The 26,126-nt window shown below is 45.7% G+C and overlaps 1 protein-coding gene across 2 annotated transcripts in view; it reads right to left on the reverse strand.

The window, feature by feature from the left end:
• The window catches only part of ADD2 (adducin 2), a 99,776-nt gene that overhangs the window by 60,735 nt on the left and 12,915 nt on the right, over nucleotides 1-26,126 (reverse strand). The window contains exon 2 of one of the 2 annotated variants that reach the window (XM_048829540.2): nucleotides 10,314-10,447. The exons of the other annotated variant lie outside the window; for it this stretch is intronic. The gene's annotated coding sequence lies outside the window, so the exon portion shown is untranslated. The remainder of the gene's footprint in view (nucleotides 1-10,313; nucleotides 10,448-26,126) is intronic. 2 annotated transcript variants of the gene reach the window in all.

A 26,126-nucleotide genomic window follows, 5' to 3' on the forward strand; every position in this document is an offset into this window, starting at 1 on the left:
GACCCTTGGTCTGACCCAGTATGAACATTCTTATGTTCTTTCAAGAAAGATGCAAAACTCAGGCCCTGACTCAGCCCAGGAACTTTTTTTTTGCCAGAGGGGATGATCCAAGAACAAGTGCCCTGGCCAAATTCCAACTGAGCTTGGTGATCAGGGGAGTCTGCCCCATTTCTAAATGGATTAAATCAACCTTCTCCCACCTCCCTCAACTCCATACATCCCTAAGCACCACGGGGTTGAAAATTCTGCAACTTACCCTGTCCAGTAATTACATTTGACCTGCATACGTCAACCAGCTTGTTTCAACTGTACAAAGCATTCTGCATCACTGCGTGTCCAGAGCAGCTTGCCTTTTAACAATGAGGCTTCCTTGTGGCAGGAGCTAGTTTATCCTCTCTTTTGAAAGCACCTCACACAGTTTGGGCGTGGCCACACCAAAAATAAAGTATAAATAAAAAAATAATAAATGACATTGTTATGTGCTGTTAAATACTGCCATATCCCACCCCAGAGGTGGCTGCATTTCAGAGGTGGGCGCAGTAATTCTGTCAAGCACCTGGCGCATCTCTTGTTGGCTAAGTGCCAACAATGTTTGCTAAACGCAGACAATCCAGACAGCCCCTGCCTTGGAGAGCTTGATGTTGCATAGATCAATAAATGAGTACACCAGAAAGCCACGTGAGGGATTTCAGAGTAACAGCCGTGTTAGTCTGTTTTCGCAAAAAGAAAAGGAGTACTTGTGGCACCTTAGAGACTAACCAATTTATCTGAGCATGAGCTTTCGTGAGCTACAGCTCACTTCATCGGATGCAACCGATGAAGTGAGCGGTAGCTCACGAAAGCTCATGCTCAAATAAATTGGTTAGTCTCTAAGGTGCCTCAAGTATTCCTTTTCTTTTTACGTGAGGGATTGTATCTGATTTATATTGTCAGTGCCGTGGTGCAGCAAAGAGTCAGAGCAAAATAGCTCAGACATGGTAAATGCCTTAAAGGACAAACGTTTAAGCAGCAAACCTGTGCTCCTGTCTAGCGACTACAAAAAGGCCTGATTCTCCAGCTTTCCCCTGTATAACTTCACTGACATCAGCAGAGCTGCCCCTGATTCACAGCAAAGTGAAAGCAGATTCAGAACATTAGCTCACGTAACAAGGCCATTATTTTGTGCATAACTGGGAAGGCTGAGATAAGGAATTGCATTTTATTTGCCATTTTAATGGGCCATTTGCTAGCATGCGTGGTCACAGCATTTAGACAAAGCGGCAAAGAGCCCTGTGGCACCTTATAGACTAACAGACGTATTGGAGCATAAGCTTTCGTGGGTGAATACCCACTTCATTGGATGCATGTAGTGGAAATTTCCATTTAGACAGCGTCCCGGCACTCTGGAGCCATATTATATGGCTAAAGTCTGAAGATTTCCATGACATCTCTTTCCTCTGCTGTATGTACAAATACAATAGGCCTGATTCTCCACTGGCTTGCACCTTGTGTAAATACTTACGCCTGCGCAGAGTGGCAGTAAAACTTGTCTCCCTCCCGTAAAGCACAAACTCTTCCAAAGACAGCTGAGTGAAAAGATTTTGTGTGTGGGGGGGAGATTAGTGATTTTTCACCTAAATTTCCAGCTAAAAATATTCAACCAGCTTCAGAGTGTGTGTGTGTGTGTGTGTGAGAGAGAGGAAAATCAAGATAATTTCCTCTAATACCCCCATCTCTTCCTCCCCACACACTGAAATTCAAAACATTTCTATTGACCCCACCCACTGCATCCTTATTCCTCACCCATGGGAAACGCAGAGATTTGTCTATTTAAGATTTCTGGGTGTCTACAAAGTTTCCTAAAATCAACACAACACATAGCACAACCCACACAGCACACTGTTCCCTAGGACTTCTGATCTCACCGCACTTCGAACGCAACTTAAGAATCTAACCAGAGCTGGCATTGCATTGACACGGCAGTGTTTAATAAGCTATCATCAAAACCAGGCTGCCAGAAGCCATTACAGGATTTGGGGAGAAAAGTCTTTAATTCTCCTTCCTCGCTTTTTTTCTTAGATGGCTGATGCCTTAATGAAGTTGCTTTCACTGAAGCTGCATGGAGAAAAAAAAAAACACAACCTTATTTTGCTGAAGAAAAGTTAAAAGGATGACAAGTCCCACAGCAGAAAATTTCATTGAGAACAGAAAGACGGCTTGTGGGGATGAGACGCAGTCATGCCAGGAAGGAGTGAAGACCGAAGCCTGTAAAAGGTTGGAGTTAAGCAAGAGCTAACATGACTCATGAAAATTAAAATAATGTAAGGAGCGGAGGACTCCTGAGAATTTAGTAAAACTCACAGTTCAATTGCAGTAATAATGGACCAGATCTTATTGGCATAGCTCCATTGGCTTCAGTGACGCTAAACCAATTTATACCAGCTGAAAAAGTGGCTCAGTATATTGTTCGGATTATGCCAACAGCACAGGGGATTGATTTTCAGGACCATAATGCAGGAAATATAAAATTATATAGAACTGCTTGGAAAATTATATAGAACTGGTTAGAAAATTCCAACAGTCCTCCCCACCCCCAAACTGAAGCAAAAAGCCAAAATATCAAAATTTCCCGTGGACAAAAAGTTCCAAAAAAAAATAAATAATCAATTTGGGATTATCAAATAGTTTCACTTTGATAATGTTGAAACAGTCCATTTCGATAACACAAAAACACTTCGTTTAGATAATGTTGAAACATTCTGATATAAAATATATATTCGAATGAATAATGTAATATTATATAAGCATCAAAACCAAAATGAATCGAAACGCTTCACCACAATCAAAACTAGAAAGTCAAAATGAGTTGTTTTGACTTTTTCCCCACCAAATTTTGTCAAAGCGGACACATGCCCACAGAACATTTTGATTTTGATCCCACTGAATTTTCCGATGGAAACCTGTTGTGTTGAAATTTTTTTTTAACAGCTCTAATAAATAACCCGATCATCTTAACCTAGCTCGGAGAAAACCCTTATCTGAGACCACCGCTCACGCTGACTTATGGCTGCCAATTGGTACGGTACTTGGGGCAATTAAAATTCCGAAATACAAATACCATTAAAACAAAAAGAATCCTAATGAATTGGCCTGATTCTCCATTGCCTTGTATAACCTCTTACGCAGAGTGACTTCCTCTAGTGGCTGCTCCACCATCCAACCACAAAGCCAGTCTTCTTCTCCAATCCATTCTCCCTCTACCAGAGCAGAGCTGGTTCCTTGCAGAGTATTCTTCTAGTGCTCCCAGTCTGGCTTTAAATATCCCAGTCTAAGCAATGATCCTTATAAGAATAAATGACAGCTCATGGAAATGCCATGTTGCATATTCCAAGGAGCAGCTTGGAGTCACCTGTGAATGTTGTTTGTTCCAACATCCAGAGATCAGTTACCTTGATTGTACACACCAACAGCAGAGCACTGGGAATAGAAAGCCATAAAAGCACCCGGAGAGAAGTCAAGATGTGCAATGGTTCACACACCACAGTTCCCAAAGGGTTTGGGCTGATGCTAGCCCAGAGGTGGGCAAACTGCGGCCCAGGGTCCACATCCGGCCCTCAAACTCCTGCCGGGAAGTGAAGTCCGGGGCTTGCCCCGCTCTGACACTCCAGACGGGGAGCAGGGTCGGGGTCTTGCCCCACTCCGCACGGCTCCCAGAAGCAGCGGAATGTGCCCCCTCTAGCTCCTACACGTAGGGGCAGCCAGGGGTCTCTGCACACTGCCCCCGCCCCAAGCGCCACCCCCGCAGCTCCCATTGGCCGGGAACCACAGGCAATGGGAGCTGCAGGGGCAGCGCCTATGGATAGGGCAGTGTGCAGAGCCACTTGGCTGCACTTCTGTGTAGGAGCTGGAGGGGGGGCATGCCGCTGTTTCCGGGAGCTGCTTGAGGTAAGCACCACCTGGAACCTGCCCCCCTGGTCCCCTCCCACGCTGCCAAGCCCCTACCCCAGCCCTACTCCCCCTCCGGCCCTCTGAACCCCTCAGTCCCAGCCCGGAGCACCCTCCTGAACTCCCAACTCCTCATCCCCAACCCCACCCCAGAGCCCCTCCCCCACCCCCTCCCAGCCGGAGCCCTCCTGCCTTCCTGCACCCCAGCCCCCAATTTCATGAGCACTCATGGCCCCACCATACAATTTCCATACCCATATGTGGCCCTCGGGCCAAAAAGTTTGCCCACCCCTGTGCGAGCCCATGATGGCACGTTAGGCTGCAGCCCGTGCTAGTAGAAGATGTATGCTGCTCGTTTGGAACAGCTGCAGTTCTCCCTCATTGCCCTGCTGGAGCAAATGGTGGCCACAGCCAGCAGGATTCCTGCAGCAGATGTCAGCTGAACAATATTTCAGATTAGCTTTCACTGTACCAGGATTTGGCCCACAGTTTGGGAAGTGTCTTAGGCTCCCTTGCGGCGAACGATGGCCTATAAATCTGAGCACGTATAAACATAAACACGGCCTGTTTTGAAGGGGCCACGCTGGTCTAGTGGACAGAGCACTAGTCTAGGTGTCAGGAGAGCTGGGTTCTGTTTCTAGCTCAGCGGCTGACCTCCTGTTTGACTGTGGGCAAGTCACTGCTTGGCTTCCCCTCCAGTCAGCTCTTTTGGAGGAAGGGAGAAATTTCTTATCATGTGCCCCTCTAACGCCTAGAACAACAGTGTTTTATTTTGGCCGGGGCTTTAGAGAGCGACTGTGTAAGATATGAATAGTCAATGCCTGAAGATATTTCCCGTCTGATATATTACGAAAGCATGAGGGTAATTTGCCCCCTACCCGTCTCCCAAATGCACTGCTCTGGGAACTTGCCTTCCTCCTGGACATATGGAGGAGCTGTCTCTCATCCCATGCCAAGGGCACAAGATATATTAAAGGGCAGAATTAGCTAACTGAGAGCCACATCTGTGAAGGTTTTTTTAATTGGCTCATCTTCTTTGGCTAATTTGCAGCAGCCATCCTCAGAGGAAGCATAAAAACTTGGGATGCCTGTGGGTAGCCCTAGGCAACAGATTTAAATTTTAAATAAGGGTACACCCGGGCATCGCGGGGGGCGGGGGTTTGGAAACTCTATAAATAAATTCTCTCTATTTATAAGATGTCCTGTATGCAATATATTTCCCTTCTAACACATTGTGCCTGGCATGTCATCCGACACAAAGAGGATCACTATGTAACACACAGGTTTTCCTCTTATTTCCCCCCATACTTAATGGGATAAGGTCAGAATTCCATTGACTTGTCAGGAGGAGGCTGGGACCCACTTACAAGCCCCTCTGGATAGAACACCATTTAATTTAATTGTATTAAGCCCAACAGAAGCGATCGCTTTAGGAAGACCAACAAAAGTTAATACACACGAACAAAGGGGTGTCTGATTTCATCTTCATGTGGCCTGGATAGAAAAACATACCCGGTTGGGGCAAAGTTTGGAGACTTGATGAAACTAAGCTGATTTATGCTCAGAAACCACTGAAGACTTGAGCCAACACTTTCAAACAGGGGTGCATGAAGATGGGTATAAATATGGAACCTGTCAGTAGAAGGAGCATGATTTCCAAAGGTGCTGAGCACCTATAGCTCCCATTGACTTCAATGGGCATACAGGGGGAGAACGGTATCTTCTGAAAAATCCTTCTACAGATGGGCATAGATATGGATTTAGCAGCCTAACTTTAGGTTTCAAAAAGTTGGCCTCAAATGTTAGGTAGATAGGTCCATCCACATTAACAGCAGGTCTTAGTATCCTGTAAAAACAATGAGGAGTCCTGGGCACCTTAAAGACTAACAGATTTATTTGGGCATAAGCTTTCGTGGGGAAAAAAACAAAAACCCACTTCTTCAAGTGCATGGAATCTGAAGAAGTGTTTTTTTTACCCACGAAAGCTTATGCCCAGATAAATGTTAGTCTTTAAGGTGCCCCGGACTCCTCTTTGTTTTTGTGGATACAGACTAACATGGCTACACCTCTGATACTTAGTATTCTGTGTAGTCCTCAGTTCAGTGCATTGCTAGAGAACACCAGCGCTTTGCTAAATGAAATGACCCAGAGATGATCTGATCTCCTAATCCAAGGGCCTTTCCATCTAATGGAAACAGCAGCCAAATACAAGTTTTATTACGTTTCATCATTTCCACACAACTGGGTTCTCCATCTCAAGGCAGGCGTCAGTGAAGACTGTCTCTCTTCCCTGGCCCATTCCACTTTACCTTCTCACTCCCTCTGCTCTTACGTAACTCCATGCCCAGACCCAAGATCAGACTGGTTTAATGGAGTCCCGTCAGGGGGTAGAGTTAGCCCAGGTGAAATTGGAGTCAGGTTTGCACTTTCATACAAAGCTGCTGTACGAAATAAGGCTCCAATCCTACCCCCGTGTAAGAAAATAAATGGCAAAACTCACTAATACCAAACGAAGCTGCCCTCATTTACATCAGCTCCGAACTGGGCCCTCACCGTGTGGTGTTAACTCCCAGCGCTGCTCTGGTTGACGTCGGTGGAGCTGTGCCCACTGGCACCAGCAGAAAAGATGGCTATATATTTCCAAAGCTTTTCTACAGAGTTAAACAGAAAAGCTCTTCTTCTTCTGCATCACGCTCTCACCTGACAGCTTCTACCAGCCATCGCCGGTTACTCCGGCGTGGCTCACCCCACAGATGACAACTCAGTGGCAGTGCACGCAGGGATTATTTTTCAGATGCTAGAATAAAAGGTCTCCAAAGAGATATTTCTGTTCAGGTCATTAATGCACGAGCAGCGGTGGGGGTGGGGGAACCATACTGAGCAGCTTCAGATTTCTTTCTAGGCAGACACCCCCCGATTGTTATTTCTCTTCACTTTCACTCTTAATCCTTTTAACTCCTTCAGTCACCTTCTGCTCGCAGTTTACTTCATCAGTGCCTCAATTCTGCCACCACTTTCTAATGCTACCATGAATACGCACGTTACCATTATAATATACACACGTTATAATTCCAGAGTGCTAAACGAGTGATCAACAGTGGGGATAGAGAAGGGGACCTGCTTGCCCATCTCTCGCCATACAACTCCCAATCAAACATGGTGGGCCACATTCTGCATTGACCTGCCATCTTCCCCAAGCAATCCCGCTGACTTCACTGGAGTTGCATGGGATGCAACCCAGCTTGTGTGTCATGGTCTTGCAGTTAAGGCACTGGACTGGGACTCAGGAGATTTGGTTTCAGGTCTTGGCTCTGCCATAGACTCTCTGTATAATGCTGGGCAAGTCACTTTCCCTCTGTGCCTCAGTTTCCCCATCTTGTATAATGAGGATATTGGTCCCTTTCTTCCAGTTTTGGTTTATCTGCACAAACTGCAAATTCTGTGGGGGCAAGGACTGTCTCTTACTATGTATATGTACTGCACTTAGCACCATGGAGCTATGATCTTAATTGGGAAGATCTCTTAGAACAACATCCCATCTTGATTTAAATATTATCAGCAATGGAAAATCCACCACAGTCCTTGGTAAATTGTTCCAATGGTTAATTACCCTCCCTGTTAAAAATTTACGCCTGATTTCCACTCTGAATTTGTCTAGCTTCATCTTCCAGTTATTGGCTCGTGTTAGACTTTTCTCTGCTAGACAGAAGAGCCCATTAATAAATACTTGTTCTCCATGGAGGTGCTTATAGCCTGTAATCAAGTCATCCCTTAACCTTCTCTTTGTTAAGATAAATAGGCTGATCTCCTTGAGTCTATTTCTATAAAGCAGTTTTAACCAATCCCTTGGCTATTCGCTGAACCATCTCCAATTTAATCAACATCCTTCTTGAACCGTGGGCACCAGAACTGGACACAGTACCCCAGTGGCGGTCACACCAGTGCCAAATACAGGGAAAAATAACCTCTCCATTCCTATGTGAGATTCCCCTGTTTATGCACCCCAGGGTCACTTTAGCTCTTTTGACCACAGCATTGCAACTGGGACCTCAAGTTCAGCTGATTATCCACACACAACCCTAAATATTTTTCAGAGTCCCAGATTCCCAGGACAGAATCCCCTGACCTGCAAATATGGCTTGCATTCTTTGTTCCCAGAAGTATACGTTTACATTTAGCCTTATTAAAATGCCTAGTGTTTGCTAGTGCCCCCTTTACCTAGTGACCTAGATCACCCTGAATCTGTAACCTGTCCTCTTATTATTTACCACTTCCCCAATTTTTGTGTCATTTAGAAACTTAATCAGCAATGATTTTATGTTTTCTTCCAGGTCATTGATAAAGATGTTAAATAGTGTGGGGCCATGAACCAAACCACTGGAAACACCCACTCGATGACGGTTCCCATTTACAGCTACATTTGGAGACCTATCAGTTAGCCAGTTTTTAATTCCTTTAATGTGTGCCATGTTCATTTTATATTGTTCTAGTTTTTTAATCAAAATATTGTGTGGTACCAAGTCAAATGTCTTACAGAAGTCTATTAAAACAGCACTATTATCTTTATCAACCAAATGTGTTATCTCATCAAAAAAAGATATCAAGTTAGTTTGATGGGATCTATTTTCCATAAACCCAGGTTTGATAGTTTATACCTGGTATTCTGAGATACAATCTAAAACACAGATTGCAATATTTACTGCTCTGGTAAAAGATGTGTTTGGAGTATGTTTTAAACAAAGCATGTAGAATGGGGACAATTTTGGGGGACATTGTGTGTTCTAAAGAGTCCAATTCTCGGCTCACTTGCACCCAGTCCTATGCCACTGTATCTCCCTTGAAATTAACAGAGTTACTCTGGCAGTAAAATTTGTGAAATTGAAGAGAATCAGGCCCACAGCATCTCTGAACGTTGCACACCTTTACAGAAAAGTGCCTGGTAAAAGCCACTAAAGAGAAACCCCTCACTGATTTTCTCGGAGAAAATTAAATTCTGAAAAAGCCTCAGCTGCCTGACTGTTTAACGTTACAGCAAATGGGCTCTTGATTCTGTAAAACTGGGCTAAAGTCTGTTTAAATATGCCATGTACTTTCAGTGCATAAAGCTTCCACTAATCTCACTGCAGCTATTTCTGAAGAGTTGTGTTGTGAGGTATCATTTTAACCAGCTCCCAACAGCCATCAGAAAAATATTCACAGGAGAGAGTAAATCTGTGGCACTGCAAATACAGGTCTTGTTTAAAATGCTCCGTTATTGTTTCTTACGGATGTGAAGTGGACACTTAAGCCAGGATGGGTTCCCTACCCTATAGGGCTTATGCTCTAAAGCCCCAATCCTAGAACCATAGACTATCAGGGTTGGAAGGGACCTCAGGAGGTCATCTAGTCCAACCCCTTGCTCAAAGCAGGACCAATCCCCAATTTTTGCCCCAGATCCCTAAATGGCCCCCTCAAGGATTGAACTCACAACCCTGGGTTTAGCAGGCCAATGCTCAAACCACTGAGCTATCCCTCCCCCCACACAAGCAGCTCTTTATGCCTCCTCAGATTCCCATTAGAGTCAACGTGGGTGCAATCACAGAATTAAAGTCCAAGGGCCTGGACTTGCAAAAGAATCCGCAGATGCAGATATGGAGTTCCATAGATTTTCAACAAGGGGATTCCTTGGGGAAGATGAGTTCACACTTGTGGCTGTCCCGGCAAACTCAGGGCCTGAATACAAACAAGGACAAACAAGGAGACAGGGTAGGAAACCAGAAGAGAGAGGGAGAGTGTGATATGATGGAGAGGAAACATTTTTTTAAAAAAATTAAGTGTTTAAAATGCCACAGTTCATAAGCCTCCTTGATGAAGTTTCTGAAAAGGGATTTGAAGGAGGCGTGAAAGCAGATGGGTTCAGGGAAAAAAAAGCTTCTCCAGTGCAATATGGGACACACAAGATGAGCGGCTAGACTGGATACGTACAGGCGTGCAGCCAGTTTCTCAGATTTCAATGCCCAACTGGAGATACTTAGAGCCTGATTTCCACAAGTGACAAACATCCGGGGCTCCCGTTAGAGTGACCAGATGTCCTGATATTATTGGGACCCTGCTGATATTAGTGGCTTTAAATTATATACACATCTTTACGCCTATGCCTTCCCCCCCCCCCCCGCTCAAAAAAAGTGTCCTAATTTTTCACACTTGCTCTCTGGTCACCCCAGCTCCCACTGACATTGCATGGAGCAGTAAGTGCTCAGATCTTCTGAGAAATTAGGCACAAGGTGTTTCAAGCTGGGCACCTAAGAACTGAAGAACCCCACACCAATCGGAAATCTTTGACATCAGGCCGTGATCACAGGGCCCAAAGCCAAATGTGTTCAGATATCAAAGAAATGCAAGTCGCTTACCGTGAGCCTGGCCTGTGTTTCAGGCTTGCAAGAGAACAGCAGCAAAAATCCAGCTCCCCGACGCTGCTTGAAACACAAATCCAAAACACTAGACTCTGTGCAGATCCCTCATGTAAATGGACCAGCTGACAATTCTGGCATAAGAACAGATTTGTATAAATGAGCAAGTTGCTGAGATGTGAAAGTGGTAGATAAAGTTTTTCAAGCCCATAAGAGACTTAAGAACCTAAATTCTGATTTGGATATAGGCATTTAGGTGCCATGATGGGACTTAAGCTCCTAAGAACCTAAGTAACCTTTGAAAATGGAACTTAGGGTCCCATAAGCACTTCTGAAAATTTTACCCATGAGCTCAGAAATGAACAAAAACAAAAAAGGAAAAAAATCACATCTTGCCGTCATCATTTTGAATGCACCAGATTCAAGTATAAATGTCACCAAACCAATTAGAAAGAATCTACATTGCATTGCGTTTTTCTAATCTCTATGTGGAAGTGCACCCCCACCATCTGTGTTTTTGCACAACAAGAACTTTTGAGAGACTATGCAGCTTATTATTCACTCTTCTAGCTCTAGGAGGAGGGAAATGTCACGTTCTCTGATCTCTTAGTATTTCCACCCCAGATAAGGTATAACTAGCACTGCAAATGAACAAAACAAAGACATTATGTGGGTCACACGATCAGAATTACCTGTGCCACTGAAACAGAGATTTCTAGTGCAAAAGAATTGTAATAAATGGGACCTCAGTCTGATCTGATCACAGTGGTAACTCCTCTAAGGAATTCAGGATAAATCTCCCCAGTCTAGCAGGGGAAAATGGAAACTGTGTAAAAAGCTGGTTTAGAAAGAATGCCTCTTTATAACAGTGTCCACGTGTGTTACAGAACAATGATGCTGAACAGCATCATGAAGCTTGCAGAACTAGGAAACAAGCTCACTGACAGATAAGCTCTCTGATACAGTAGGTCACCGCCCTCCATCTGTCCTCCAGTAAGTACAACACAGCTGGAAAAAGCCAACTAGCTACCCAGAGATAGCACTGCTAACTGCCATCTTAAATTAGTCCTCAGCCTTCGTGCATCTTTTAGACAAACCCTTTTAGCAATTTGGGCAAAACATGGCAGAGAGTCCACACATTGCTTTTCTGTGCCATCTTTACATCCAGTAACATTTCCCCCAAGCACATGGCCAGATCCATAGGTAGCTGGCATTTCATCATAAGGGAGCGAGCAGCGTGGACTCCTGGTTGGTTAGAGCAAAGAACGGGGAGTGAGGACTCCTGGGTGGAACTGGGGGAATAATGAGTTTTCAGTTCAGCGGCTGAACCAAAAAAGAGAAAAAAGTTTCACTTCAGTTTGAAGCAATCGTTTCAGTTGACACGAAATGAATTGTGTTTGGGGGGAGACGTATTTTTTTAAAAAGAATATTGCAGTGAAATTCCAAAGGAGATGGCATTTCAAATAAAAACAATTGAAACCCTTAGTTTAGAAAAGGCCAATAAAAAAAAAATCTGTGTTTTTCGTTTATGGCCAAAATAATTTGACCCAAATCCACAAAATGTTTCAGTCTGACCTGAAACTACATTTTTTCTTTTGGTGAAAATAGTTTAGCCCAGCTCCACTCCTGAGTTTCTATTCCCAGTTCTGTCACTGATGGGATGTGTGATGGTGGGAAAGACACCTGTCTCTGCTCCAACTTGTCCCTGTCTGCAAAATGGGAACGCGGCTGTTACGTCACACGGGGTGTTATAAAGCTTAAACAGCTCCAGCACAAACCCTGAATTCACACCCCACTCCACTGGCAGGCCGCTTCTGTCACAGCTCTAACCCATATGCCAGAACAGTGACTAGTGGAAACTTGTGACCCCTCCATGGCCCACAGGGTACCGTGACAGATATCGCCACCCCTGCAGTATCTTTGGGGATCCTATTGTATTAAGGTGAATTACTGAGATTAAACAACTGTAGAGAGGTACCATCCCCAGAGTGGTTTCCATATTTTGCTTTGGGTTGGGTTTTGCCGAGACAAAGAAAGGGCTTTTGGTACAAAGGGATGATTTTGAACTGACTCAGACATGGACCTTCTGTCCAAGGGTCCCAACCCCTGTAGAAGTATTGGAAACACTTTGGCCTACTAGGCCCCCTAAGACTGATAGGTGACCTCTGGTGAGCTTTTAATATGCATAGAAGAACTTTCACTGTTTGAAACATGTTTTCTCTGTGGTGCTTTTACCTTGAGAATAAAGGTGCTTACTGAGAAAGAGCTGGGTAGTAACTCGTAACTGCTGGCAACACAACATTCATAGCCCTGGCGAAAGCAAAGCACAGGTGCTGACCTTTACATAGTCTGGCTGACTGTTGATATCACAGGATAAGGCCTTAAATTTCCCAGTCAGAAGCCAGTGGGACAGGGTCCCTGCCCTGCCTTCCAGGTGATGGCTGGAGACCTGAGACCTGTCTGGGCACTCAGGGAGTGAACCATGGAGGAGGGAATGCGGGTGCAGTTACCCTGAAACTGCGATGGGCACATCTACATTTGAGCCAACTCATGTAGACATGCCCACACTAGCTCTGCCTGAGCTAGCACCAAAAACTAGCAGTATATCTGTGGCACGGGCAGCTGCTTGGGGGGCTCAGGTGGGATGGTACTCAGGGTGGCTCCCCTGAGCGGCCACCCGGGTTGCTACAAGACACACTGCTTGCACAGGTATGTCTGCATGCGCTGGGAATCATTGCTCCCAGCTCAAATGTAGATGTACCTGCAGTCTAAATAGGTTGATTTCTTAGGCTGTGCGAAAATTAGCTTTATAATTTCCTTACACGCACACACGTAGTAACTTCAGGATTGCTGGCACTGTAACCACAAACTCTTTAACTCAAGACAACACAGCGGTTAAAATACCAGTGGCGTCCTGTGTTCCTTCTTCCATAAGACTCTCTGGTGATGCAGCATCCGTGGTAGAACGGTGGCTGGATAAAAAAAATCCCTAAGTACTTGGATTGTAATCTCTCTGGGGGCAGGATCCATCCTTTTGTTCTGTGTTCGTACAGCACCTCACACCCTGGGGTGGTGGTCCATAACTGGGGCTCCTAGGCGCAACTGCAATACGAATAAAAGACAAGGCCTGCAACAACATCTGAGCGGTGTGTCTCCCACTAGAGGCTGAATGCTGCTGACCTGAAGCCTGTCTGCAACATGCTGCTCATCCGTGCTGGGGGCAGTTATCATTAGATGAGGTTACCTTGGCAGCAAGTTTTCAGCATCCCCTGATCATTCCCCTTTGTCACATTCTTTGTCTCCCGGGGAACTCCTGACTCTTGGGCCAGCTGATGCAAGCCATGAGGCTGGAGCACAGAGTCTGTCACTGATATAAGCTACTAGTCTGTAGCAACGCTCGGTGTCAGTTTCCAACGTAAGAAACAAGGGAGAAACCGCAAGGGAGAAGACTCCTGGCTACAGGCACCTGGTCCTGTCAAGCTCCACATTCTATTGCTCATCAGCCATTGTTGCAATGAACAGGGAGTCAAATGGAAGGGGACAAGAGGCTTTAGGATGATGCAAAGGATTATGGGAAGGTTTTAGAGTAGCAGCTGGTAAGTGGGACTCAGAGAGGTGGCAACCAGCTGTGGACAGCGACAGAGAGCTGCCAATTTCACACAAGTGAAGAACCGGAGGTATTCCAGAGGCAGAGAAAGTGCTTTAAAGCTCCCGCTGAAAGGGCATGAATTTCCCCTGCCCAGTAGTAGCTGGGAGCGGAGTGTTTCTTTCTAGTGTGCAAAACAACTGGGAAATTAAGAACTGATGTGTGATTTTCGATCAGCTAGAAGTCTGCTCTTCCTCCGAGCCCAGAGCAGAAAGTAAGAGCAACCAACAACAAGAATGAAAGGGAAAAGCAATATCTCTTCTCCTAGTCTATATGCAGCTGATGGGTCCCTCATTGCCAGTTTCCGATATGGCAAGTACTGCAAAATACACCCAGCTGCCTGTCCCACTCGCAAACACCTACTGAACTCAGGTCTATGGGTCAAGACTCGTGTCCGATGGGAGGGTTGTGATGTTGGGCTACCTGGGGTGGCCAAATCACACAACAGGTCGGTGCTGAAAAAGAGCGGGTGGCAGAACCAGCATGCTGTCCTCTAGGGAAGAGGGCTCCGTCTAACGCATTGCGTGTGGGATATCAGTCAGCGGTTCTGTAACTTAATTGCACGTTGCACTTTCATCATTGAGAGCGCATTTCAGGGACCACCTCTCCTCCTTGGTTCTCAAAGGGGTTAATTTAACAGGCCAACCGTGGATCACTGCTGATCCACGCTCTACGAGTTTGAGAACCGACCGAAGACACCTTTGATCTCAGGTCTGTGGAGGTGTCAAGTTAGCGTGCAACTGATCCCTTGGGCAAGTAAGCCAGTTCCCCCTAACAAGCCCTGACCCCATGAAAATGAGAGGCACAAACTCAGTAAATCCGGAGCTCTTTCTTTAAGTTGCCATGTAGCAAACATGGCATGCACATCCAGCTGGTGCAACTTCTTGAGAGTTGTGTGCATAAGGAAACTGATGTAATCTCTTTACCAAAGCAGGGCTGCAGCAGCTGGAGCACTTTCTATGAGGGTCGAGAATAAAGATAGGCCTTGAGCGCCTCTGAACAGCATAACCGCCGGCACCAGGAATGATGGGGCAGTGCGGAGGGCAAGATTAAGAGGAGAGATAATCATAGGGCTGAGATATACCAAAGCACAAAGGAGACTCCTCGGTTCTGCTCCTCTGGAGACATGATTACCTTTTGATAACAGCCTGCTCTAATTGCCTTCCCTCTGCCATTTCATCTGAATATTTAACAGCGCTATTTGGATCGGCGAAAGCCAGCAAGTGCCCTCAGCACGGCACCCCTACCAAGAAGGACAAGAACCAAGCTTCAGATTTGTTATTCCCTTAAGAATACTGCCGTGAGGACCAGAAGTTGATTTGCCCTCTGTACTTCCACGTGCCAGATCCTCAGAGACAACAGAGTCACACCCATTTTCACCAGGCGAGTAACTGACCCCCAGTGTTCAGTTCAGGCAACTAGGATTTACTTTCTACTCCTTCACGCTGGCTCAATGCCAAAGTAATTCCACCGGATTTACTCCAGGTTAATAGTCTTAGCCTGTTCCTTCTCCTTTGCCGGTTGTTTTTCAAGATGGAGGAATAACTGAAATACGTTCCAGCTGAACATAATTATTGCCTCTGCCCCTTTACACCTTCCCAAATTCTGGCCCTCGGTCATCCGTTTAGCCCAATCCCTTGACAGTTTCATGCTGGGAGTCGGTCTGCACTGTAATCAGTGGTGTGACTGCAGCATGTGTAGACAGACTTGAACTAGCTTTGATCTAGCTCGCTCCAACAGCAGCAACACCGGTGAAGCCACAGCAGCATGGGCTGTACAAGTCCACCCAGGAGCCTGGGTGTGCACTCAAGTGGCCAGTCCGTCCTGCTCTGGCTTCACTGCTATTATTTAAGCTAGCTAGATCAAAGCTAACTCAGGTATGCTTACGTGGAATGCAGTCACCTCTCCATTTGTAGGGCAGACGTACCCTAGGGTGCAAATGCAATCACGCGCCTTTGGGATCTGCAAACTGGTAGCGGCGCAAAGAAATACTCCAGAAAATCCATTAACTTATGGAAATCATAGAGGTGCACCTGATTGTTTCCCAACCACCACACCAGGCAGATAAAGGGGAAAACCCAGATGCTGAAAAATCTAACTAACCCTGGCTCTAACCCAGCAAAGTATTTAAGCGTCTGGTGGATTCTGAGCACGCAAGCGGTCCTGTTGTATTCAGTGTTAAAGTGTCTGGATTGGATCCAATACTTGTAAGTCGAAACATCCAAACACAGGCCATATTTAAGAAAAAACATGGAACTAATGGGAAAAAAACTGACACCAACTGATGGGAACAATATGCAGAAATACAAAAATGAGAAACTCATGGCACTACAAGTATCAGGGGGTAGCTGTGTTAGTCTGTATCCACCAAACAAACAAGGAGTCCGGTGGCACCTTAAAGACTAACAGATTTATTTGGGCATAAGCTTTCATGGGTAAACATCTGAAGAAGTGGTTTTTTACCCACGAAAGCTTATGCCCAAATAAATCTGTTCGTCTTTAAGGTGCCACCGGACTCTTTGTTGTTTTCATGGCACTACGAGAGCCGGGAAGAGGATTTGGGGCAGAGTAGATTCATAGAAAGGGAACTCCATGTGGAGTAGTGTGAAAGCATTTGATTGTTTCAATGCTTTGCAACGTGCACGTTGCAACTCAGGTGTAGACACAGCAGTAAGTCGGCCTAAGCTCCTATTCATGCAGCTGGAGTTGACGTAGCTTAGGTCAACTTACTCGGGTAGTGTAGACATAGCCAAAAAACGGCATAACAAGATACAAGAGCCAGAAGTTGAAGCGAGACAGAATCAAAGTGGAAATAAGGGGCAATCTATTTAACAGTGAAGGAGTTCACCATTGGTACAGCTGACCGAGTGGTAGGCTGCATCTCCCGCAACCTTTAAATCAAAACCTGATGTCTTTCTAGAAAACATACTCTAGTTCCACTGTAATTACTGTGTTGGGCATCAGAACGAGCCATGAAGTTCTGTGGTCTGCGTTAAGCAGGTGGTCAGAGTGAACAGACACCATGAGCCCCTGGCCGGAAAATCTGGGTATCTCCATTTTAAAAAAATAGGGATAAATTCTGCTTTGCCCTATGCAACAGTTTACTTTCGTGTAGCCTGGGAAAGACATTTCTTGTATCTGGTATTTCTACTTGCCTCTCGTTGGCCTGCCTTCTCTTCCATTACCACCACAGCTCCACTGCGTCTGCTCCGGCCTTCTTTGCACAATCCTGGCTTTTACAGGAGTCAGTGATTGTTTGGGTGGGCAAGCGATGCAGGATCGGGCCCCACGATTAGCATGATATTCATCAATCGCTGCCATTGAGGATAACCAGTAATTTATTCATTCCTTCAAGTGTATGGCAAGGTCTGCCTGATGCTCCAGGACAGGCCATTAAGCACACATACAATTTCTAAAAAAAACAGGCCAAAATGGTCACCAAAGTCCCTCCCCTATAGCTAGTCAGGATGATTTCTGCCGCAAATGCACCCGACAGCTTTTAGTGTCTGAATTATCCACCGAGCAGCTATTTAACAGCATGTCCCTTAATACTATTCTCTTTTAATAGGAAGATTATTCCCATATTTCCAGGCAGGTTTGACGTTTTATTTTCCTTGGGTTGGGTGACGTTCCCTTTTACAGAGCGGACCAGGGCAAAGACAAGGTGACGTCTCAAGCTTGACAAAGCCCTGGCTGGGTTGATTTAGTTGGGATTGGTCCTGCTCCGGGCAAGGGGTTGGACTAGATGACCTCCAGAGGTCCCTTCCAACTCTGATATTCTATGATTCTATTTAAGTCCTGCTTAGAGAAACTAAGGAACTAAAGAAGAAGTCTTGTGTTTTGTGACACCTCTTGTCTTATACATAGATTGTGAGCTCTCTGGGGCAGAGACCATCTTTTGGTTCTGTGTTTGTACAGCACCTTGCCCAGTGGGGCATAGGTGCCGACTTCCTCTGTTCCTGGGGGGTGCTCGACCCCCGGTCTGCCCCAGGCCCTGACCCCACTCCACCTCTTCCCCCAAGTCTCCACCCGGCCTCTTCCCACCCCCGCTCCACCTCTGCCCTGCCTCTTCCCCCTCCCGCTCTTCCCCCTCCCACACAGTGCCTCCTGCCTGCCGCTGAACAGCTGATTACGGCAGGCAGGAGGTGCCGGGAGGGAGGAGAGGTGCTGATCCGCGGGGCTGCCAGTGGGTGCTCAGCACCCACTACTTTTCCCCCATGGGTGCTCCAGCTTCGGAGTCAGCAGGGGGGTCCTGGTCCGTGGCTGGGGTTCCTAAGGTCCAATTGTGCAAACTGCTGTGCACCCTCATCTCCCCTGGGGTCTCTGGAGGTTCTCAGCGCACCTAACAGGATCAGGCCCAAAAATACATATGCAGCTTTAAAAGTCTGACACAGAAGAGATATGGACATCCACTTCCCAGAAAAATGTAATGGGAATCGGGAACTGGCCAATCAAGTCTCCTAACCTTCTGGGAAGCTGATCATACTGAACAAAACCAGGCCTGATTCTGATTTCCTCATGCCCGGATACAAATCAAGAGCCGCTCCACCGAAGTTGACCATGCTGGTGTAAACCTCGTTCCAGTGAGCGCCAAGACTAAAGGAGGACCAGGGCAGCTGCAATCTGCTCCATTTCATGCAAATCAGAAGAGAGCTGCAGGCCCATGGCAAGTTGCTAACGAAGCCCTTAACTGGGCAGAGCTGGGGTTTGAACCAGATGCAATAACAGCACCTGCAGCATGCATCATTTATGGGGTGTGTGTGTGGGTGTGTGTGTGTTCCATTGCTTGCCGTACCCAACCTTTAAAAAAAGTAGCAGAACCCTACAGAAAGAAATACAATCGTAAGAACCATTGTCCTGCAAATCTAATAAAGACAGCAGGAAATCTAATGAAAACAGCGTGTTTTATGCTGGTGTTTAGTATTAAAGATTGCAGAGCACATAGGTTATTTGTCTGTGCTTTCACAGAGCATTATGTTTATGTATGTATTCCTAGATTTACATGCTGCATCTCATTTCCCTCTCCCATTTCTCCCCTGGGCAATGAAAAGCCCACTCTCTGCTCCTCCCCCAAATACCCCACGCTGTCTCTTAATGCAAATCTGAGCATACAGCAAGCTGAACCTCCTTTCAGTACAAAGAGATGGCAAGGAACATGGAGATTCTGATAAGGCAAAGGTGAAAGCCTTGACTAAATAACTGCAACTTTCACGCTGGTAGGCTGAATTCAGCTCCCCAGACTTGTAGTAGCGTAAAGAGCGACTCCACTTAATTTAGTGGTGTTACACCCGTGTCACGCTGGGGCGAGAGAAGCCCCAGATCCATTTTCACCTGCTGTAGAATTACTTCTCGTTTGGATGACATCATTTAAAGTGCTCAGAAAAATCAGCATGGGAAGTACACAACACCCAATTCTCCTCACTCCATTGGGCCAGACCTTCAGCCAGTGTAAGTTGTCCCTCGGTGGAAGTCCCTGAGGCTATGTTGGAGGGATAGCTCAGTGGTTTGAGTGTTGGCCTGCTAAACCCAGGGTTATGAGCTTAATCCTTGAGGGGGTCATTTAGGGATCTGGGGCAAAAATTGGGGAGTGGTCCTGCTTTGAGCACAGGGTTGGACTAGATGATCTCCTGAGGTCCCTTCCAACCCTGATATTCTATGATTTACACTAGCTGAGAATCTGGCCCATGGAGTTGCTCCCAATTGACATCAGTTGACTCAAACCCATAAGCTGTTATAATACACATGGGCCCTTCTGCTGTGGGTTAAAACCCAATAAAATCCAACAGAAGCAAAATAAACCGCTTTGTATTAAATACACACAGAAAATCCCTGACTTTTACAGTTTTTGCAGTGTTGAAAATAAGTATGGTGTGAACCTACGTTTTACCGTTGCTCACCAATCTCTCATTTCAGAGGGAGCCCAATTTTGTGTACAATTCAAGAGAAAAATACTTGAAGTCATTAAAAACCCTGCTTCAGACTCCAAGAAAAAGAGAGTCAACTTTAGTTTACCTACTTATTAAACACTGGGTGGGGGGGAGGCAGGGGAAATCAGAAAATACCCACCACATACAGAAAACCCTAAATATGCTCATGTCACACCAAGGCCTTCACACGCAGGCCAAGAATCCTGAAAGCTTATATTGTCCTTCCACCAAAGTAGGTCAACCCGTGGGTCATATTGTACTATCGGGAGCTGGTGTATCAGTAACTCTAATGACTTCAAAGATCTGGCCCTCCGATAGCAGGACTCTCCACTGGCCTCAGGGGTTCTGCTTAAGGCCTGATGGCAAGGTCTTAAGTTGCAGTGGGAGAGATCTAGGTTGGATATTAGGAAACATTATTTCACGAGGAGGGTGGTGAAGCACTGGAATGGGTTACCTAGGGAAGTGGTGGAATCTCCATCCTTTGAGGTTTTTAGGACCCGGCTTGACGAAGCCCTGGCTGGGATGATTTAGTTGGGGTTGGTCCTGCTTTGGGCAGGGAATTGGACTAGATGACCTCCTGAGGTCTCTTCCAACCCTAATCTTCTATGATTAAGTCTGCTAAGAAGATTTTGCTACATTCTATGGCTGCAGCACACAGGCGGGGGATCGTTCTTTGGTTCAAAGTGGGGTGGTCCCTAGCCTAAGCATCCTGATAGGTCATTTGCTGTGTCTCTTCCCTTTTGATTGGGTGCTACCGTTGTGTCACTGATTTGCAAGCCAGGCTGTCGATGCCAACCCAGGACCGAGACTGCAGAGATGGGATGATGGGGGTGACAGCAGGGAATGCATATGGTGGGGTGGCCTGTAAACGAGGTAGGTCACAACCAGCTTAGAAATCAGGCATGATCCTGAGATGTGCAAGTGCCCTCAGGTACAACTAGAATTTTCTCCTGCTTGCAATGAAGTCCAGGGCAAGACTCCAGTGAATTATACTAGGTGCAGGCTCTGTATGGCTCAAGAACCACTCTGTGCTATCTAATACTGGGCCTGCCACTTGGCCTGATTCTGCTAGGTTCGAATGGAGCATCCGGTTCTCCTCCCAAGCCCGTTACTATGGTATCCAAGCAGCTTCCAAAGGTATTTGGAAAAATCGGACCCTACAAGACTTGGGCAAATGAGCGTCTCGTCACTCACAGTTCCATCTTCCAGACACAAAAGTACCTTCTGCTTCAAGTCTACCTTAAAAATAAATCCTTGGTGCAATAAGGAGGGTAACAGGCAAAGTGGCAGATCCTGAGCTGGGGTAAATCTTAGTAGCTCTACTGACTTGAGGAACTAGTTGTTTTTTTTAAAATTTGGTCTTTCTCCCTCCCCCGCCCCACATTAAGGATTCACAGTGTTTTCCATGAGATCACCCGCTCAGGCTCCACTGCAGCCCTGCTTCGAAGCACATACCCCCTGCACCCATCCATATCCAGCAAAGCACATGCTGAAGTTCTGTTGACTTCACTGGGCTTTAAGCACGTGTTTGAGTGCTTTGCTAAACAGAGGTGCTCTGCTGAATTGGGGCCACAGTGATTGATGCTCTTCTGGGAGAAGGGGGTGTCTTTTAAAAATGACAAACAATTTGTCTTTCCACCTGGTCAAATCTTGCTTCTTTGTGCAGTGCAGATGATAGGGTGAACGTGATCTTTTCTTAGATGCATTTTGCAAGATGCTCTCTGCTGTATTTTCCTGAAAGTCCAGCCTAGGTGAAGTACAAAAATGCTCAGATTGAAAGAAGTGTTGGTGTCGAGTTTTAAAATATGCTAACCTGGATTTTGATATTATTGCAAAACACATTACTTTAGAAACTAGGTTTGAGAGTGTGCTACACAGGAAGCATTACCAAAGCAAAGCAAAATGAAATCTGTTCGGGTGATGATCCCCCTCTTTAAAGATGGCAGCTAGACAACAGCCGCTGAGCATATTCTCAAGAGGTTATATCCCATGAATAATGAACCTGTCAGATCTGCTTTGGGATTGGCTCTGGCTGTTCACTATTGTATACTTACAAACGTTTTGTACACAGTAACCAAGATATACACTATTGCACTTCCCTTTAGCTAGCATGATTGCCGTGCAAAATTTGCTTTAGCTACTCATGACAGAACGAAGTGTAGTCCTGTTTTTGTCAAAGCTTAATGGAAAAAAATGGAAATGATAAAAAAGGAAAATGGAGGTACTGTACTGCAATTTAGGTATAACAGAGGTTGGTATTTTCAAATCTAGCTATGGAATTTAGGGACACAATTCCCATTATTTGTAATTGCCCCTAGTCAGCTTTTAAAATCTCAACCATAAAATGGTAATATCTAGCAGCCTGTTTATATAAACACAGGTATTTTCCCCAGATAGATAAAATGAAGATGTTAATTAAGTGCAAGATTGTTTCATTAATGTTACCCCTGATTTATCTGAGAACAATCACAAGGTAGAATATTGAAGGAGGACTTCATAAATGAAGTATTTTGAGAGCAAAAGTACCATATAAAAAGAACATAATATAATTCCGTCTATTGTTTGTATTTTTTAATAAATTGACAAATTTAGGAAGCACATTGCGCAGAAAAGAGCCTGAAAATGAAGGGTAAATTCAACACCTATTTTAAAAGGGAAAATGCTAGCAGAATGTAGCCATTTGTATCCACACTGCTGTAAATGCAGAGTAGCTGCAATGGAGTAATTTACGAGGTCACATTTACATTGATGTAACCGAGTGCAGAATCTGTTCCCAGCAGTCTGGCGACATACTCAATTTTTCATCACGTTGAGAGAGTATCCTCCTCCCACAAATCAAGCCTCTCATCCTCTTAGCAAGTAGCATGGGGTCTCAAGAACACAGGGCCTAGTTTTACAGGGTCCTGAGCATTCTGAGGGGCGCTCAGCACCCAGAACTCCTACAGAATTCAAAAGGAGTTGAAGGTATTTAGTAGCTCTTAGGGCTTGTCTTTATGGTGCATTACCATGTGGCAAGTCAGGGTGTGAATCTACAGTGCCCCTGAATCTACAGTGCCCCTTCTCCTGTGTAGACACCGCTATGAGGCAGTGAAAGTCCTGGAGTGCAGTCTGCCGTAATACTGCTTGAAAGCTAAGTAGCCAAGTCTAGTATGCCAAGCCACACTCCAGCACTTTCAGGGCGCTGTTGTTGCATCCACATAGGAGGTTGCTACATGGCAAACGGACATACTATAGATTTATACCCTGCCTTGCTGTGTTAGAAAGACATTGCAGAATCAGGCCTGTTATTTAGGACCAAGAGACTTCTGAGGCATGGAGCATCTGCAACACTCCATGAAGTCAATGGGAGCTGAGGACCTCGCAATCATTATTTGAGACAATCGGCAGCTTGAGATACTCGGTCCCTCAATAACTGGTTACAGATCATAGAATCATAGAATATCAGGGTTGGAAGGGATCTCAGGAGGTCATCTAGTCCAACCCCCTGCTCACCTCCCCTGGCTGAGTAAATTTCCCATCCTTAAGACATCAGTTCCCTGAGGGAACTGATGGGTAGGATCCCCTGGGGGACTAACATGAAGGGGAAAGGAGTCCAGGAGAGCTGGCTGTATTTCAAGGAATCCCTGTTGAGGTTACAGGGACGAACCATCCCGATGAGTCGAAAGAATAGTAAATATGGCAGGCGACCAGCTTGGCTTAACGGTGAAATCCTTGAGGATCTTAAACATAAAAAAGAAGCTTACAAGAAGTGGAAGATAGGACAACTGACCAGGGAAGAGTATAATATTATTGCTCGGGCATGTAGGAATGAAATCAGGAGGGCCAAATCACACCTGGAGTTACAGCTAGCAAGAGATATTAAGAGTAACAAGAAGGGTTTCTTCAGGTATGTTGGCAACAAGAAGAAAGCCAAGGAAAGTGTGGGCCCCTTACTGAATGAGGGAGGCAACCTAGTGACAGAGGATGTACTCAGTGCTTTGTTTGCCTCTGTCTTCACTAACAAGGTCAGCTCCCAGACTGCTGCACTGGGCATAACAGCATGGGGAGTAGGTGGCCAGCCCTCTGTGGAGAAAGAGGTGGTTAGGGACTATTTAGAAAAGCTGGACGTGCACAAGTCTATGGGGCCGGACACGTTGCATCAGAGAGTGCTAAAGGAATTGGCGGCTGTGATTGCAGAGCCATTGGCCATTATCTTTGAAAACTCGTGGCGAACGGGGGAAGTCCCAGATGACTGGAAAAAGGCTAATGTAGTGCCAATCTTTAAAAAAGGGAAGAAGGAGGATCCTGGGAATTACAGGCCAGTCAGCCTCACCTCAGTCCCCGGAAAAATCATGGAGCAGGTCCTCAAGGAATCAATCCTGAAGCACTTACATGAGAGGAAAGTGATCAGGAACAGTCAGCATGGATTCACCAAGGGAAGGTCATGCCTGACTAATCTAATCGCCTTCTATGATGATATTACTGGTTCTGTGGATGAAGGGAAAGCAGTGGATGTATTGTTTCTTGACTTTAGCAAAGCTTTTGACACGGTCTCCCACAGTACTCTTGTCAGCAAGTTAAAGAAGTATGGGCTGGATGAATGCACTATAAGGTGGGTAGAAAGTTGGCTAGATTGTCGGGCTTAACGGGTAGTGATCAATGGCTCCATGTCTAGTTGGCAGCCGGTATCAAGTGGAGTGCCCCAAGGGTCGGTCCTGGGGTCGGTTTTGTTCAATATCTTCATAAATGATCTGGAGGATGGTGTGGATTGCACTCTCAGCAAATTTGCAGATGATACTAAACTAGGAGGAGTGGTAGATACGCTGGAGGGCAGGGATAGGATACAGAGGGACCTAGACAAATTGGAGGATTGGGCCAAAAGAAATCTGATGAGGTTCAACAAGGATAAGTGCAGGGTCCTGCACTTAGGACGGAAGAACCCAATGCACCATTACAAACTAGGGACCGAATGGCTAGGCAGCAGTTCTGCGGAAAAGGACCTAGGGGTGACAGTGGACGAGAAGCTGGATATGAGTCAGCAGTGTGCCCTTGTTGCCAAGAAATCCAATGGCATTTTGTGTTGTATAAGTAGGGGCATAGCCAGCAGATCGAGGGATGTGATCATTCCCCTCTATTTGACATTGGTGAGGCCTCATCTGGAGTACTGTGTCCAGTTTTGGGCCCCACACTACAAGAAGGATGTAGATAAATTGGAGAGAGCCCAGCGAAGGGCAACAAAAATGATTAGGGGTCTGGAACACATGACTTATGAGGAGAGGCTGAGGGAACTGGGATTGTTTAGTCTGCAGAAGAGAAGAATGAGGGGGGATTTGATAGCTGCTTTCAACTACCTGAGAGATGGTTCCAGAGAGGATGGTTCTAGACTATTCTCAGTGGTAGAAGAGGACAGGACAAGGAGTAATGGTCTCAAGTTGCAGTGGGGGAGGTTTAGGTTGGATATTAGGAAAAACTTTTTCACTAGGAGGGTGGTGAAACACTGGAATGCGTTACCTGGGGAGGTGGTAGAATCTCCTTCCTTAGAAGTTTTTAAGGTCAGGCTTGACAAAGCCCTGGCTGGGATGATTTTATTGGGGATTGGTCCTGCTTTGAGCAGGGGGTTGGACTAGATCACCTCCTGAGGTCCCTTCCAACCCTGATATTCTATGATTCCTGAAAAGTTTGTTCACAATAGGATGTGACAAGAGCTGATTGAAAGATGCCAATTATTTCTCATAGGGCGTTATGTACTGTTTAAATTTTCCAAAAAGGCACGTTTTGCAGAAGGAAAAAAAAAAGGAAGCCAAAAATAGGCAAAGCTTTCAGTTTTTCATAAAAACTTAGAAAATTTCAACTCCAGTGAAGATTTTCCACAAAATTCTTCATTTGGGTCAAAGAGCCATTTTTCATTCCAAAATTGATAAAATCCAGCCAGCTGTTGATAGGATTCATATGCTTTCTATTGCTGCCTCTCTCCCTTGTGGATAGGAGCCTAAGACGAACATCAAAAGGGCAGATTTCACCGGTCAGCCCAGCTCTGAGCAAGGAGCGGGGTGTATGTTGCACCAGTCCTTTAACAACTCTGGAAGGCATTGTGACTCAGACACAATCCCCTCCTTGTTTCCCCATGGCTCTGGTGAGGAATAGTTTTCTGCTAGCCTATGCCAGGAGAAAGTTACAATCTCCCGGCATCAGCTTAGTTGCATTGGCCAGTGCATTGGAGAGGGAGAGGTTCAGTTCATTCTCCTCCTCCTCCTCTAATCC

This window comes from Caretta caretta, chromosome 26 (genome assembly GCF_965140235.1).
Source record: "Caretta caretta isolate rCarCar2 chromosome 26, rCarCar1.hap1, whole genome shotgun sequence".
Lineage (NCBI taxonomy): Eukaryota > Metazoa > Chordata > Testudines > Cheloniidae > Caretta > Caretta caretta.